This window comes from Macrobrachium nipponense, chromosome 10 (genome assembly GCF_015104395.2).
Source record: "Macrobrachium nipponense isolate FS-2020 chromosome 10, ASM1510439v2, whole genome shotgun sequence".
Lineage (NCBI taxonomy): Eukaryota > Metazoa > Arthropoda > Malacostraca > Decapoda > Palaemonidae > Macrobrachium > Macrobrachium nipponense.
Genome location: NC_087204.1, coordinates 30,243,080 through 30,258,571, shown reverse-complemented (window position 1 = coordinate 30,258,571; position 15,492 = coordinate 30,243,080).

Genomic DNA, 15,492 nt, shown 5'->3' with positions numbered 1-15,492 from the left:
CTGAACTCGAGAGGACGATTGGAAAGTGGAGGTCTGGAAACAAAAGGGATCTCGTAACCTTCCTTCAGGACCTCCACCACCCAAGCATCCACCGTTCTCCCCTGCCAAGCTGACCAATGGCGGGAGAGACAAGCTCCTACTGCGGTCTCCAGGCGAGGTGATGACTCCTACTTCCGAAAATTCTTACGCAGAGACAAGGAAGAAGAAGAAGAAGGTCCTCCTGGAGGTTGAGCTCTTTCTCTGCCCTTAGAGCCACGCCAAGAACCTCTCCCGCGTTTCAAAGGGTGAGCACCAGAGGATGAAGTAGAGGCACCAGCAACCTGAGATGTACTCTGGAAAAAAGAGCCAGAAGGAGGTTGTTGGGCTGGAGCAGAAGGTACAGATCTGGTCCTAAACTTATGCTTACTCCTTGAAGGAACGGGAGGAAGACCAGAGGAAAAAGCTCTTGATAAGGCCCAGTGAGCTTGGGAAGAGGCATCACCTTGATGTTCCTTCAAAACCTCAGAAAGCACAGAAATATCGAAAAGGAAATCGCTCCAAAAGGAGAAGAGGACAACAGACGGGTTCTCTGAATCTCCGATACAGAGGAGGGTAACTGCGATAAATACAGGTTACGCCTTAGAGAAACAAGAAAGGCCTGCATTGAAGCAGCAAGCTCGTTCTGATGTACAGAAGCGATTGAAATGGATGAGCAGAATTTCTCAAAAAGAGGAGCATCAGGAGGAACAAACCCGGAGTCCTTGATATACATTAAAAGCCCTCCGAGGACCCACATATTGAAGGATTGAGCTTCTTGTAAGGAGTTCATAACAGACTCCATAGCAATAAAATCTTCAATTGAGACAGAGACCGAACGCCTTAGATGCAAGGGTTGACTTGAAAGTCGGACAAAATCAGAATTTGGCTTGGGGGGTCGAGAGAATGAAGAATCATCCGCCACCTGGTAAACTCCTCTCCGGTGTCGTAGAAGAGAAGAGAGCTTCCTCTTCCCTTCCCCGATCACCTTCGAAAGTTTAGCGGCAACGTCCGCCCTCACTCTTGCGAACCTCTGGGCAAAGGGAAAACGTAAAAATTCCTGTGACCGGGAAGGACCGTCAAGAAAAATCCCTTCTGTAATACAACGAGGCGGAGGCTGCTTCTGCTCTTTAGGCCTCGCCTGAGGAAGAAAACTCAAAATTAAATCAAAAAGTTTCTTGAATTCTACATCATGACATCCATTCGAGAAACATCAATATCACACGAATCCGCGTCATCATCATCATCATCGTCAGATCCTAACTTAGAAACTTCCCCTGAAGTAAAATCCTGACGACTAGCTATCTTAGGTCTGACACTAATATCCCTCCCCCCTTCTCCTAAATAAGCGCCCTTTGGCACTGTTACGGGACTAACAGGGGACACGTTGGGTAAAGATTCGTTAGGCACCTGCCCGGACCGGATCCCCCCTAGGCCTTCGCCACGACGGGGTTCACAAGCCGGGGTATCTGTCGCACCGTTACCCATGGTGCTGTCGACAGGTACCTGACGAGGAGCTGAAAATGAATCTAAAAGAGTGTTAGACATTCTAGTAAAGGCTTCTTGAAAATTCTCTGACAGATTGTTAAACTTAGCTGAAATATCGCTATCTAGACTAAGCTGTAATTTCTTAAAATTCTGTTTCCAGGTAGTTTTCATTGCCAAAATCTTTGAATCTACATCAGAAATAACTTCACTAATTACCGGTTGTACAGGGGGCAAAGCATCAATTAATTCGGAATCGGAGTCGTACGATAGCGAAACCGAAGAGCCAGAACCATGAGCGCCCAAGTCAAAGAATTCGTTAGATACAGTTCTAGCAATCGATTTCTTTTTCTCCTTAACCGATCTTTTACGCTGCAAGATTGTTTGGCGTTTCATATAAGCAGTCATATCCTCGTCAGACCAGGGCTTACATACATCACAACGAGAAGTCAAGTCACAAACCTGTCCACGACAAGAGCTACAAATGTCATGGGGTTCATACTCCCTGCTACTCATCCTTGTCCCACAAACCGGGCAGTTCCTGATGTTGCTGGCAGAAGGAAGCATCGTAATTTCTTGGCAATCCATTGTAGAATTGGACAGGTCAGTAGTTCCGGGTCGCGCAAAAGTTCGTAATTTAAGATAAGAACCACAACAGAAATCAAAGTTAATTCACTATTTCGTGATGTAATGCGTGAGTGGTAATTCACATAAAGTCTCATTTAACAAATAATGAAAGCTTTAAAGGCACAAAAATGTTTAAGGAAATTTATAAAGAGCGGCCGTGATGTAAACAACACGGGCGCTCGTTAACAACTGATTTGAGGGAAGGTTTTTGTATCTGTCAACGACAGTGTTGCCAACTGGCGGACAGAATAGGAGGTAACAGGGTTGCCAATGTGGTAAATTTTGGTGCGGTTTTTGGGGATTTAGGGCTAGATAAATTATATTAAGGTAATGTTTATTAATATGCAAAACCTGTAAATAAAGTGTATATTAGTGTACAAGAAATATTATTACTGTAACGTAAAATGTGGCAGCTTACCTTTCGAGTGAGGCTATCTCCGAAAGTGGCAGCAGAGGAGGAGGAGGACAAACGGCAGATAACGTATGTACGTACATACACTTAACTTTACGAAAACACACAAAAAATTTAGAGAAAACTAAAAAAATAAAATTTACGAAACACATTAACAAAACTGTAACACTTAACTTACAAAAATCTAAAAATTAAATTTTTTTTTCTTTTTTTTAATTTTTAACTTTTTTTTTTTTTTACTTTTACGTAAGCTTTTTTTTTCACAGAATTTCAACTTCATCACCACTTTCAACGTTCTGTTTTTCATCACTTGGTTCTTCCTTTTTGCTTTCAACTTTCTGTTTTTTATCACTTGGTTCTTCCTTTTTGCTTACTCCCGCTAATGCTGAAGGCCTCCACATCACTGGAAGCTTCTCCTTCAACACTTTGTGGGCCTTGAAGGCTCGAGGAGTCTCGGAGTGATACACCAGTAGGGGCTTCACCTTGCAATCCCCACTGGCGTTCGAACAAAGTGCGAGCGTAAGCCTGTCTTTCATAGGCTTATGTCCGGGTAGCTTCTTCTCTTCCTTCGTGATGTATGTCCGACAAGGCATTTTTTTCCAAAAAAGGCCAGTCTCATCACAGTTGAAGACTTGCTGAGAACTGTAGCCTTCCTTGGTCATCATCTCGTCGAACATCTTTTTAAAGGCTTCAGCCGCTTTCGTGTCCGAGCTGGCAGCCTCCCCATGACGCACCACCGAATGGATGCCAGTCCGTTTACGGAATTTCTCGAACCCGCCATGCAAAGCCTTGAACTCTGGGGTTGGCGTTGAAGTCCCTTCCCCTCCGTCGTCTTCCACCTGTGCAATCAAATCGCTGAAAATAGCACTGGCCTTGTGAGCAATTGCCGTCTCTGTTACTGTATCGCCAGCGATTTCTTTGTCTTTTATCCAGACGAGGAGCAGCCGTTCCATCTCGTCGTGCACATGGCTCCTCTTGCTGGACAAAATAGTGATGCCCTTCGACGGCGTAGTTGCTTTGATGGCATCCTTCTGTTTAAGGATGGTGCCTATTGTCGACAGATTACGGCCGTATTCCTTTGCGATCACACTCAATCGCATACCAGCTTCGTACTTCTTTATGATCTCCATCTTTGTCTCCAGAGACAGCATGCGCTTCTTTCCGTGAATTTCAACTTTCTTGGGACCCATGATTACGTTAATCTTGTACGTTAATTTACGTAACGTTACACAACACAGTCTTCGCACAACACGATAATATGTACTGCAACGAAATCACTAACGAATTTACGTTACTAAACGAAATCGTTGGACCGAACGAATGCCGATTGCGTACAGTAAAGTTTCGGGTGCGGAGTGGCCGAGCTAAGGCACGCCAACACGTACGTATAGAAGATGCATGATGGGAGGGATGCTGTCCAATTAGAGAGAAGGATCTCATGGCTTGGCTAGCATCAGGAACCAATGGGAGAGCAGGAGGATGGTGGCGAGTCTACTATAACTAAGATGGCGGCGTGCGGCGCGAGTTTCAAAATTGCTATGGGGCGAATCTAGGACTTTCAGAAACCTTTCGTATCTTGAAAACTTTTCGTATGTAGAGCAGTAAAAATTTTCGTGTTAGCTTTCGTATCCCGAGTTTTTCGTAAGTTGAGCCTTTCATATCTCGAGGTACTACTTTAGTTTGTTAGTAACTGTTTGTCCGATGGTCGGGAGTCCTGCCCGACTGGAGGTAAACATATCACTTTGCTTTAGGCCCAGGAACAGAGTGAGGGGTGGCATGAGGTGGGAATATGTGTAAAGGACCTCAGGTTTGTATAGTTAGGAAAAATACAATTTAATTTAAAATTGTGATTTGTTCCTACACGTAATACAAACCCTCGGTCCTTTACATAAGGAAGACTCACTAATTGGTGGGCGGAATCTGAGTCTTGTGAACAGACTGGTGTTCGCCCAACCTGAGTTCCTTCCCTGGTCGTAAGAGCAAAGGGGGGAAACCTAGCCTCTGTCCAACTGATCGGAGTGTGCACTGCAAGATCAGTGGTCAGACCTCTGGACCAATTCATAAGAGGGAGGCAAGCGTGCCTCTTATGAATAGCAGGCAAGAACTAGGTCCTACATAAGAGCCAAATATAAAGTCTTGGGTTTGTCTCTCACTGGTGTCCGCTTCCCCCCTTGTTAAGGAAGGGACGGATAAACGCTTCTATCCCTAACGAAAGGGACAGAATGGACCTCGGTCACGTAACTTACCTGCATCATCATCCTGTCCAGCGTAGTGACGACGGCTACCCTCTGCCTGCAGGGAGAGGGAAGAAAAAGAGGAGGAAGAGCAGCCAGTCACTCTCATTCACTCTCCATTCCTGCAGTTTCACAAGGACGAGATGCTACCTTGTCTGGTAAAGGAGCTGGGTAAGCTACACAACTTGTTGAGCAGCCACCACGGGTCCCAAGGAAAAAGTGTCCAAGGACCTGTGGGCAATATCCCGAAGGTAGAAGGAGGTGAAGGTGGTCTGGTTGGCCCAAAAACCTCCCTTCAGTACCTGTGCCACGGAAAAGTTCTTGCAGAATGCAAGGGTTGGACCAATACCTCTGACTTCGTGAGCTCTCAGACGAGGGGTACTGGTGTCGGCACTCCTGTCTGAGTCATACACCTTCCGGATTACCTCACAAAGCCAGAAAAAAACAGTGTTCTTGGAAACTTCTTTCTTGGTAACCCTGGTGCTAACGAAGAGGCGTCGACACTCAGGCCTGAGGTGTCGAGTTTTCTTCAGATAGCGCCGTAGCACCCTCATAGGACAAAGCAGCATCTCATCCACATCATTGTTGGTGAAGTCTTCCAGGGAGGAGATCGTGAAGGACTCGAACCTGGCGTCAGGGACCAAAGGGTTCTGAGTCTTCACTACGAAGTCTGGGACGAAATAGAGCGTAACTGATCCCCATCCCCTCGAGTGATTAACATCGAAGGAAACACCGTGGCGTTCTCCTACTCTCTTCGACAATGCCAGGGCCAGCAGAAAGACGGTCTTCAGGGTCAGATTCCTGTCTGACGACTCTCGGAGCAGCTTGTAGGGTCTGCGAGTCAAGCTCCTAAGGATGAGAGTCACATCCCACCCCGGGGGCCTGAGTTCACAGGGTGGGTAAGACCTCTCGAACCTCCTCAATAGGAGTGATATTTCCATGGGAGTGGAAATGTCGACTCCTCGCAGTTTAAGGACTAGGGCCTGGGAGGCTCTGTAACCTTTAACTGCGAAGACAGAGAGAAGCTTCTCTTGGCGAAGAAAGACGAGGAAAACCACTTTCCCTGGTATACTGCTGCAGAGGACTGTCTGAGGTAACCAGCCATCTCTGTTGCTGCTCGGCGAGAGAAGCCTCTCGCTCACAAGATATGGTGGATAACCGCCAGCCATGAAGACACAGGGACTGAACCGCTTGGTGGTACAGTTCCACGTGCAGTTGGCACAGTAGGTTGTGCCAAGGGGGAATCTCTTGCAGTGCCTCGGAGAGAAGAGCCAGCAGGTCCGGATACCAAATGGCCTGGGGCCATTTGGGTGCCACCAGAATCATCTGAAGATTGCTGGTGATCAACACTCTGCTGATCACCTTGCGCATCATGCAAAACAGGGTAAAGGCGTACACTACGAGGTTGTCCCACGGGTGCTGGAACGCGTCCTCTGCAGCTACCCATGGGTCCGGCACAACTGAGAAGAAAACCTGGAGTTTTCTGTTGTGCCAGGTGGCGAACAGATCCACCACTGGACGCCCCCCCAGGTCGAAGAGCCTTTCCGCCACATCTGGGTGTGAAGACCATTTGGTCCCAATCACCTGATTCTGGTAGATGAGCTTGTCTGCCACTACATTCCTCTTGCCTGGAATGTATCTGGCTGACAGCTCTACCGAGTGAGCTACGGCCTACTCGTGCACCTGCTTTGTCAACTGGTGCAACGGGAGGGACACTAGGCCCCCCTGTTTGTTGACGTATGCCACTACCGTGATGTTGTCGCTCATCAACACCACTGGGTGTCCCATCAGTTGTTCCCAGAACTCTTGGAGTGTGAGGAACACAGCCTTGAGTTCCAGGAAGTTGATGTGAAGGTGCCTGTCGTGATGGTTCCACTCCTGCAACCAGCAACTCTTCCAGGCGTGCGCCCCAACCCTCGGTCGATGCGTCTGAGAACAGCAGCAACTCCGGAGGGGGAGTGCGCAAGGGCACTCCTTGGATCCCGTGCCTGTGACCAGCACTCCTTGGATCCCGTGCCTGTGACCAGCACTCCTTTAGTCTCCACTGAAGAGACCTCAGGTGAAGACGCCCGCGAACGAATCGGTTCAAGGGAGAGAGATCTATCACCGGTCTCCAGCCCCCCAAAGACTTCTCCACTAGGAAGAGTCGGCTGTAGAAACCCAGCGACTGATCTCGTACGATCTCCACAGCTCGTTTGTTCAGCATGGTCTTGACTTCTTCTTGAAGTGCTACGTCCCTGGCAGAACCAGGAACGTACGTCTGAAGATGGACCGGGTGCGCAGTGAGGGGTGGCCGCGACTCGAAGGGTAGTAGGTATCCCTCCCGAAGAACATCCACTACCCAGGTCTCGGCTCCATAGCGCTGCAAAGTTGCCCAATGGCTCGCCATCTGGTGGGCGAGGTAGGAGATGGCCCTACCTCCAGACTGGCAAAGTCTCCTGAACGCCGAGTCTTCCTCGGGAACAATAGCTCCCGAGGAGGCTGCGACTCTGGACACTGTGAGGGATCACAGGTCCAGCCAGGAGACTGCCTGGAAGGCTGCCATGGCAGTCGCTTCCAGTGCCGATGTCTCTTACTGTGAAAACCAGAGGTTCTCAGCCAGCAGGTGATGGAGAGGCACACCTGGAGTTAGCCTAGCTATCTCCGGGTCAACCTGCTTGGTAGGCAACGGGTCCACTGATGGCACGTAGAAACGCCGCTGGTGAGGCAGAGGAGGGGGAAGCAGCTTGTCCGACCTGCTGGCCCTAAGCGAACCCTCCTGTCCGGAGACAAGAGCATCCACCTGGCCCAGCACACCGTCGGCCAAGGTGGACCACGGTAAACCCACCGTCACTCTGGGTTCTTTTTTGGGTCCCCAGAACGACTCCAACCTCGATGGAGGTTCGGACGGAGCAACCACCGATCCTTCCCCGAGGTCGTTGTGCTGACGAATCAGCGCGATGACCTCTGCGAAGGACCTCTGTATCTCGGGAGTGATTGCATCCTGAGGCGATGGACCGTCAGATCCGTCCAGGCCGATCACCTCTCGAGACACTCTTCCTTCAGGAGAAAGAACCTCGCCAGACCCCTCGTGGTCTCCTCCAACCACTTGGGCATACAACCTGCTAGGTCCAAGGACCGAGCCAGGGTCGTAAGCTCTCGTGGAGGGACCGCTCCTCACGGTCACCCCTGCTCACCTCGCTCCTCCCGGTGTAGCCTGAGGAAGTTGAAGGGACAGGTGAGGTAGACCTGACGCTCCTACCCTGCCTACCAGCGGAGCCGGTGGGCTGGGAGGACTGCAGGCGACTGCCAACCAGCGGTGGCGATCGAGCTGCAGGTCTGGACCAGCAGTCTCCATGAGGAGAAGCGCTGGACTGAGAATGGTAGCATCGGTCTCGTGCGTCAGGAGAACTGCTACCAGTCGTGCAAGCCGTCCAGTCCCGGCGGGAGCAATGGTCAGGTGACTAGTAGTGTTCACTGACGCAGTGAGAGCGAGCCACGTCCTCTCGACGTACCACGGTACCTGGTCCAGCCGAAGCTGGACCTGGTGACCGGGGGTACCTCTTCCTAGCCTCAACTCGTGGATGGTCTGGTGGGACCGTCACGTCAACCCTGGGAACCGGGGGATCGCCACGAGAGCGATTGCCGGCCTGGCAAGAGTCACCTGAGCAACTCTTGCCAGTCTTCCGCTCCATGCCTGGGTCCTGACAGTGAGCAGGCTAAACGGTCTGGACCCTGGCTGCACAGTCACTGGTAGGTGACCGTACACTCGGTGACGCTTGCGAGCGAGCGGCCGAGATGGTTTCTGGGCCGGAGGTGGAACCTCTGGAGCCAGGAGCAGAGGTACCAGCGGTAGCTAGCACCCCTACGGTCCCCATCTTCTTCTTCCCTGGGGAAGAAGAGACGGTCCCCATTCCCGAAGGAACGGGAGGACCAGCGGATGACCCACCTGTCCCACCGGAGTGGGACAGACCCTTAGAAGTCTCTGTGCGAGACTTCTTGGGGGGGGGGGGGGGGGGCCAGGCCACCTTCTCCTTCCTCGGCTGTGGGGCCTTGGAAGTTGAAGGGGAAGAGGCAGCAGAAGACGACGACGAAGAAGACGACGGAGAAGACGACGACACCTTCCTCTTCTTCCTGGACTTCTTCATCAGCTTCCTCAGGACAACCGACAGGTCCTCCATCCAGGACGGAGCTGGGGCAGTTACAGTAGCAACACGGCCCAACTGCACCTGTCCTGAGGAACCTGCGGAAGGAGCAGCACAACCACGGGCAGGAACGGAGACAGCAGGAACAGGCACAGGAACCGGTGGGCGGTCAAGAGGGGAGCTCTTCGGGCATTCAAAGTCAGGGGCCGGGGCGAGGACAGCAAAACCAGGAGGCAGAGGAACTATCTCCCGCGGCACAAACGTCAGCGGGGCTTGTACAGCGGCTGAGGGTTCACCGAAGTCACATGATGTGTGTACAACAGGTGCGGCGGTGCGGCATACCCTGGTATTGTAATGGTGGTGGTGGACACCGTCACCGCCCCATGGGTCACTGGGGCCACAGCCAGATGTTGCAACAGCCCCCTGGATACTGGGAGTGCCCGGAAGACTCAACAAGCACCAAACCTGCTGGAGGTTTCCACCCGTGGCGGCAGACACACCTGGGGAAGCAACAGCCAGGTTAATGGGGGGGGGGGGGGGGGGGGGAGATCCCACCCTGAACGGACAGAAGACCCCGAGTACAGTTCCAGATCTGGGTGTCGCGCTCCTTCCTCTGCACTCGACAGATCGAACAAAGAGGCGGAACAAGACACATCCCCCGAAGAGGAGAGAGCCATACACGGGACCTGGCTAGGAGGGAGGAAGGAAGACGACGTGTCAGTCCCCAGAGGTTTCGAGGGAGAGCTTTCCAACGACACCTTGGCGACTTTGCATGGCTTCCTCCTCTTCTCAAAGAGCTCCCACTGCTCCTCCGACCAGGAAACACAAAAATCACATGGCATGGCCCGCGAGCACTCACGCCCTTGGCACCGTATACACAATACATGAGGGTCCACAGAGTCAGTGGACCTAGACCCCAAACTTACAGCCCTCCACACCAGGGCACACTCTCCGGCTGGATGGGGGCTTCTCATCTTCGTGGGCTTGCGTGATTAGCGATGCAAACCACATAAAAACAACAACAAAAACAATAAGTACTTACAGTGCACACACACTAGTAATACACAAGGAAAAGCGTCGAAAATAACAGCTAGTTGTTGATTCAACGAATATCTCACGACGATGGCAGGCAGAGAGGCGAACACACGTGTACATCCGACAGCGGCCGTAAGCAAAGTGATATGTTTACCTCCCGTCGGGCGGGACTCCCGACCATCGGCCAAGCAGTTACTACCGAACTACCTTGTTAGAAATCTTACGACCGGTCCAGCTGGTGCTGAATAGTAATTCCTTATGTAAAGGACCGAGGGCTTGTATTACATGTCGGAACAAATCAAGCTTCCAAACAATATGGTGTTCAGAAGAAGGAAGTAAACAGAAGGTAATGGGAAATAAAAAGAGAAGAGATCACTTATTCAAAAAGAAAATAAATTACAAATTAATAAATAGAAAAAATTTAACTTTTTAAAATACAAGGAGAATTGCAATAGGGTAGCAATGCATTAAAAAAACATGTCTGCCTTTGCATCTTCACAGTAGATTTTGAGCCACATCGATACCCGAGTTTTTGAGTGAACTTGTGGAAGAGGATTTTACTTTTATGAAAGAATTTTATAGTATAGCAGTCATTGGTAGCATGCATTATGAGATATGTTTTTATCAGTTAATGGCAGCCCTTTAAAGAAGATTATTGTTAAGTACATCTTGCAAGGTAGATATTTGATACACTTAATACCATCAAATAGTACATATACGTATAGGGATATTAAATCTTTTCACCTGGTTTTAATGCTTTGGGTTTATACCCTATAAGACCTGCTTTGCTAAGTTGCAATGCTGTTGTCTTGTGGAAGACTGTTTAATCTAAGGGATAAGGGTCTCCTTTGAAAGACAGGGACAGCTGTAGACTCATTAGGATGAACAAAGTCTGTTTTATATAGGCTAGGTAAGCAAAGTCGCGTCAGAAGCTATCGTGGCCCCAGTCTTTAATTTTCCTGATTCATCTTGCAGTAAGATAAATCAGGACAAGGATCTAGGCATGCACACGTGAGGCCCCTTAGTGATGGTCATTAGGGGATAATAGTAATTTGGTTCTGGTTAGGTAACCAAGTATAGTATGCTCATCATTAGCAATAATGCTTTCACCTTAAGAAGGCATATTTCTTGTAAAAAAAAGAAAGCATAGGCTTTTCAGTATAATCAGGATATGCACATGTGCAAAACTCTCATGCTTATTTTCATTCGCTTTGAGGAAGGGAGCATAGTTGAGAATTGCTCTGTTAATTGCTGCTGTGGCTCTTACACATATGACTGAGAAGTTTGCAACATGAAACTGTACCTCACTTTCATGGTTTAATGTGTAATTGTTGAACATTGTAAAAGGTCAAGCATATTTGTAGTCTATAGGCAAACCAATTCTGTAAAGTACTAAGACAGTTCTGTGCTCAGTTTCATTTCACAGTGAAATTAACTGTTCTAGAGTGCTAAGACCTCTTGATTACTGGCTTTGTTTTGATCCAACTATATTTAGATTTTATGCTTCAGGACGGAATGGAAGAAGTTCTTCATAGTGAAACTAATGGAACAAAGGTTAGTTTTTCAGTGTTTATGTTTATGTACTTGTATAATTGCTATTCATACATGAGTTAATGATAGAGTGGAATTACTTGTATGCTTCTAAGGAAATTTTAAATTTGGAAATACTTTTATCTTCAATGTTAAGTTAGGAAAAGATAAACATATATATAATTATATATATATATAGAATATCTATTATATACATATATATATATATATGTATATATTTTAATATTGATATATAATATATATATTATATTATATATATATATTGTATATATATATATATATATATTATATATATACATATATAAAGTATTATATAATATAAATATGTATATTTATATATTTATATATATTATATAGATATATTATATATATAATAATACTTATAGATATTATATAAGAAGTATATATAATATATATATATCTATATATATATAATATATATATATATATATATATATATATATATGTATATATATATATATCTATATATATATATATATATATCTATCTTATATATATATATATATCTATATTTTATATCTATATATATATATCTTATATTATATAATGTGATATATATATATTATATATATATATATATATGTATATATATATATATATATATATATATATATATATATATATATATATATATATATATATATAATATATGTACTTATAAACTTACACACACACATATAAATATATAAATATATATTTATATATGTAAACCGAATAGGAATATTCTAGTTTATGATAATTTCGTCCTCTCGTGGGTTCGAACCACCGCCCAGCAGACAGAGAAGTATTTAGTGAGTATCCCAAATTCCCAACAATGGTGTTCGTGACATTAAGGGATATTCATTAGAAAAGTTTCTGTGATCCACCCAAACACAACCCGTGGCCCACCCACCATTGGGAAGGGTAGACATTGTAGGGTAAGAATTCCTTGAATGAGGTTTAGCTTATCTATATTGATTGATTGATGAGGTTGCCTAGCGTCAAAGACACTAGGCGGTATCAGAGAGCCTTTGCTCCCTGACGCCATGCGAGTTCGACAGCTTCCAAATAATATTGTGTGATATAATTAACCATCATAATTAAAATTATGATCATTAAAAATATTCTTAAGAAACACAGCGCTTACAAGATTACTTATCTGGGTAATATCTGTAACAGCTCGGATAAGAGAATATTATGCTAAATTATGAGAATCTGCTTATCAGTGATATTTTCAATACTTGTATTAGAAAGAAATATTATGTATACTATAGAGAAAAGTTAATATTCCTTTAATAGACCACTAATTGATCTTTAAATGAATATTTAAGGTATTAATCAACCTACTTTCTTAAGGAGAACGGAATGATTGAGGTGAGAAACTTCTCCCAGAGTTCCGGAGTCATTGCAAGTCTCTTTGGCAATATGATGACGTCACAGGTACTTCAAGATCCCTTGAAATGATGTGGTTGCCCATATGAATATATTTGGTTCATGAAAATCCTTGAAACCGTTTTTCCATTGATAATAATAATATTTGGCCTGAAAGAAAGCTTGAATATAAAACATAACACAGATCAACTGTTACAGATTTACTGAAATTGTTATATATATTACATGAAATGATTCAGTCTTTCAAAATAGAAAACAAATGTTCCTTAGTCATCCACAGGATGACGCTCATTCCGACTCGTGGATTGTCCGAAGTAAAGAGCCTCGGGACTTCCATTTGTTATGGAGCCGATTTCAGGCTCCGTATCATTTGGTGTCCAGAGAGTTGCTTTCGGCACAGAATTCCTAAGAGGGAGACCCCGCGTGGTGGGTCAAAATCCCCCTCTTAGGAATCGCCGAATGAGGACTACCTCTCGGTTTGGGGTTCCAAGACAGGACAGGTTTCTGATTCTGACGTCCTGCGGCAATACAGGAGTCCAGATTCCTTTTTTTTTCTTATTATTCTTCTTCTTCTTCTTCTCAGCTAAATCCATAGTCTGAGTGGTTATTATTATCAGTCTCCTTAGGCTTGTTCTTTATGAATAAGGATTTGTCTCCTGATTCCTGAATAATAATAAGATCATAGGCATGAAAATCTCATCTGTCTATTTCAGCCGTCAATTCTGTATTAATATTGTTGCTATATTTTCTGAACTATTTTTCTTATGGACCTCACCAACAATTATCTAAAAGAGATACTTTCTGGAAAACTTTCGTCCCTAATAAGTTCTTCTCTCAGACACTAATCGCCTGTGATTCTTTTTGCATTCGATACAAAACTTTTTCCAAATAATATTTATATTCCTAGTTATCTGTGTAGGCCTATGAGAACACATAAACAAAAGGAGAAGGAAAGGCGAAATGTTGCTGGTGGATTATGATGTAAAATATCTTTGAATTTTCCTTTAATAAACTGTATATTTATTTTATAATTGTAATTTTTAGTGAGTTCCAGTTTTGGAGATTTGGTGTACGGGTTCTTCTGTGTTCTATTAGGATTTCTCAGTCTTTGAAACGTTTCACATTTTGTCTTTTGAATGTATTTTCTTATAGGTTATATAATATAACCTTACTTTACTTTATAAAACATTCTTTTTTTTAAAGTATCATTGCTTTATAATACAGATAGAATAGAATAACCGACCTTCTTTTAGGATCAAGAAATAATTCTTGTTCTCTTGAAAGTACTCTGTTGAAATATAAGTAAAAATATTATTTATGAAATATGATAAATAAATAAACATTCGTTCATCTGAAGATATGGCCATTATATAAAAATAGACGTGATCTTCCGTTAAGTGCGAAAGCATCCTCTAACAGAAAAAAATTCTATAACTTTTAATGTAGTGTAGTTCTATTACGTGCCGATGAACAATGACAACATAAGATCTCATTCTTATGCAGTTATACTTAAGGCCTGTTTAGAGAAGTCTGGTGTAGATAAACTTGTACAGTTAACTTAGTTGAAGAATCAATTCATAATACTTAAAAGCAATTTACAGTATAAGGTTTCATCCAGAAAATTAACCATAAGAAAAATGTTATTTTGGAAAGATATGAAGTAGAAAAAGAAGAAAAGGTTTAATTAGAGAAGAATGAAATTATGTATTTAAATATATAATAGTTGTTCGTTTTTGAACTAGTTTTTTCCTGCTTTTTTTAGCTTTTTTGTAAGGCTTGAAATTAAATCCTAGACATAGACCGGTTGAATTGTTCTCTATAAATGTAATTTATTTTTTGTCGTTAATAAAGACGTGGTCAGGAGAGATTTATGAGACTCAATTTCGACTAAGTTAGTCTAGTTTATTTAGACAATTTTATTTTTTACTTTTAATTACTGATAAGTTTTTTTTATTTTTAGATCACCGGTTCAGGTTTTTTTTAATTAGTGGTTTAAAAATAAAAACATTTATATTGACTCCATATAAAATGGGATGGGAAGCCGTCAGCTCAAAAAGGAAAAAAAGAAGAAGTTTGTCTTGGTTTTTCAAAGTCAGATTCATAATAGTCAGGAGAGAAGCGATCAGTGAAACGTCCAAAGGTTGAATGAAACATGACAACAACAAAATTGGACCACACAATTGATATTCAAAAAAGGAATAAAACTTAAAGTGAAAACATTGCACAAAAATGATAAAACGAAATGACTGGTGAATCTTCCCTCTACTGAAATTAAGAATTACGAAATGATAATAATAGCTGTATAAATCAATTCATAAGGAAATCTTTCACGCAAAAATAGGAATATTGGCAAAAGTAACAAAATATAAAACATGAATAACTATTAATATATTTATGAGGAGACAGCAAAAACAAAATGTAGAAAGAAATTTAACGAATTGAAGGAAACAAGAGAAGAAAAACATTGAGAATAAATAAGGAATTGCTTCCCCACAGAAGCAAAAGCAGACACCAATTCCATTGGAGACGACAATAAAAGTTGACCAACCTTCAATTCCGCGACCTTCGGCCGCCGTTCCTACCTACAACACGGTAGTCCGGAATTCCCAGTTCCTCT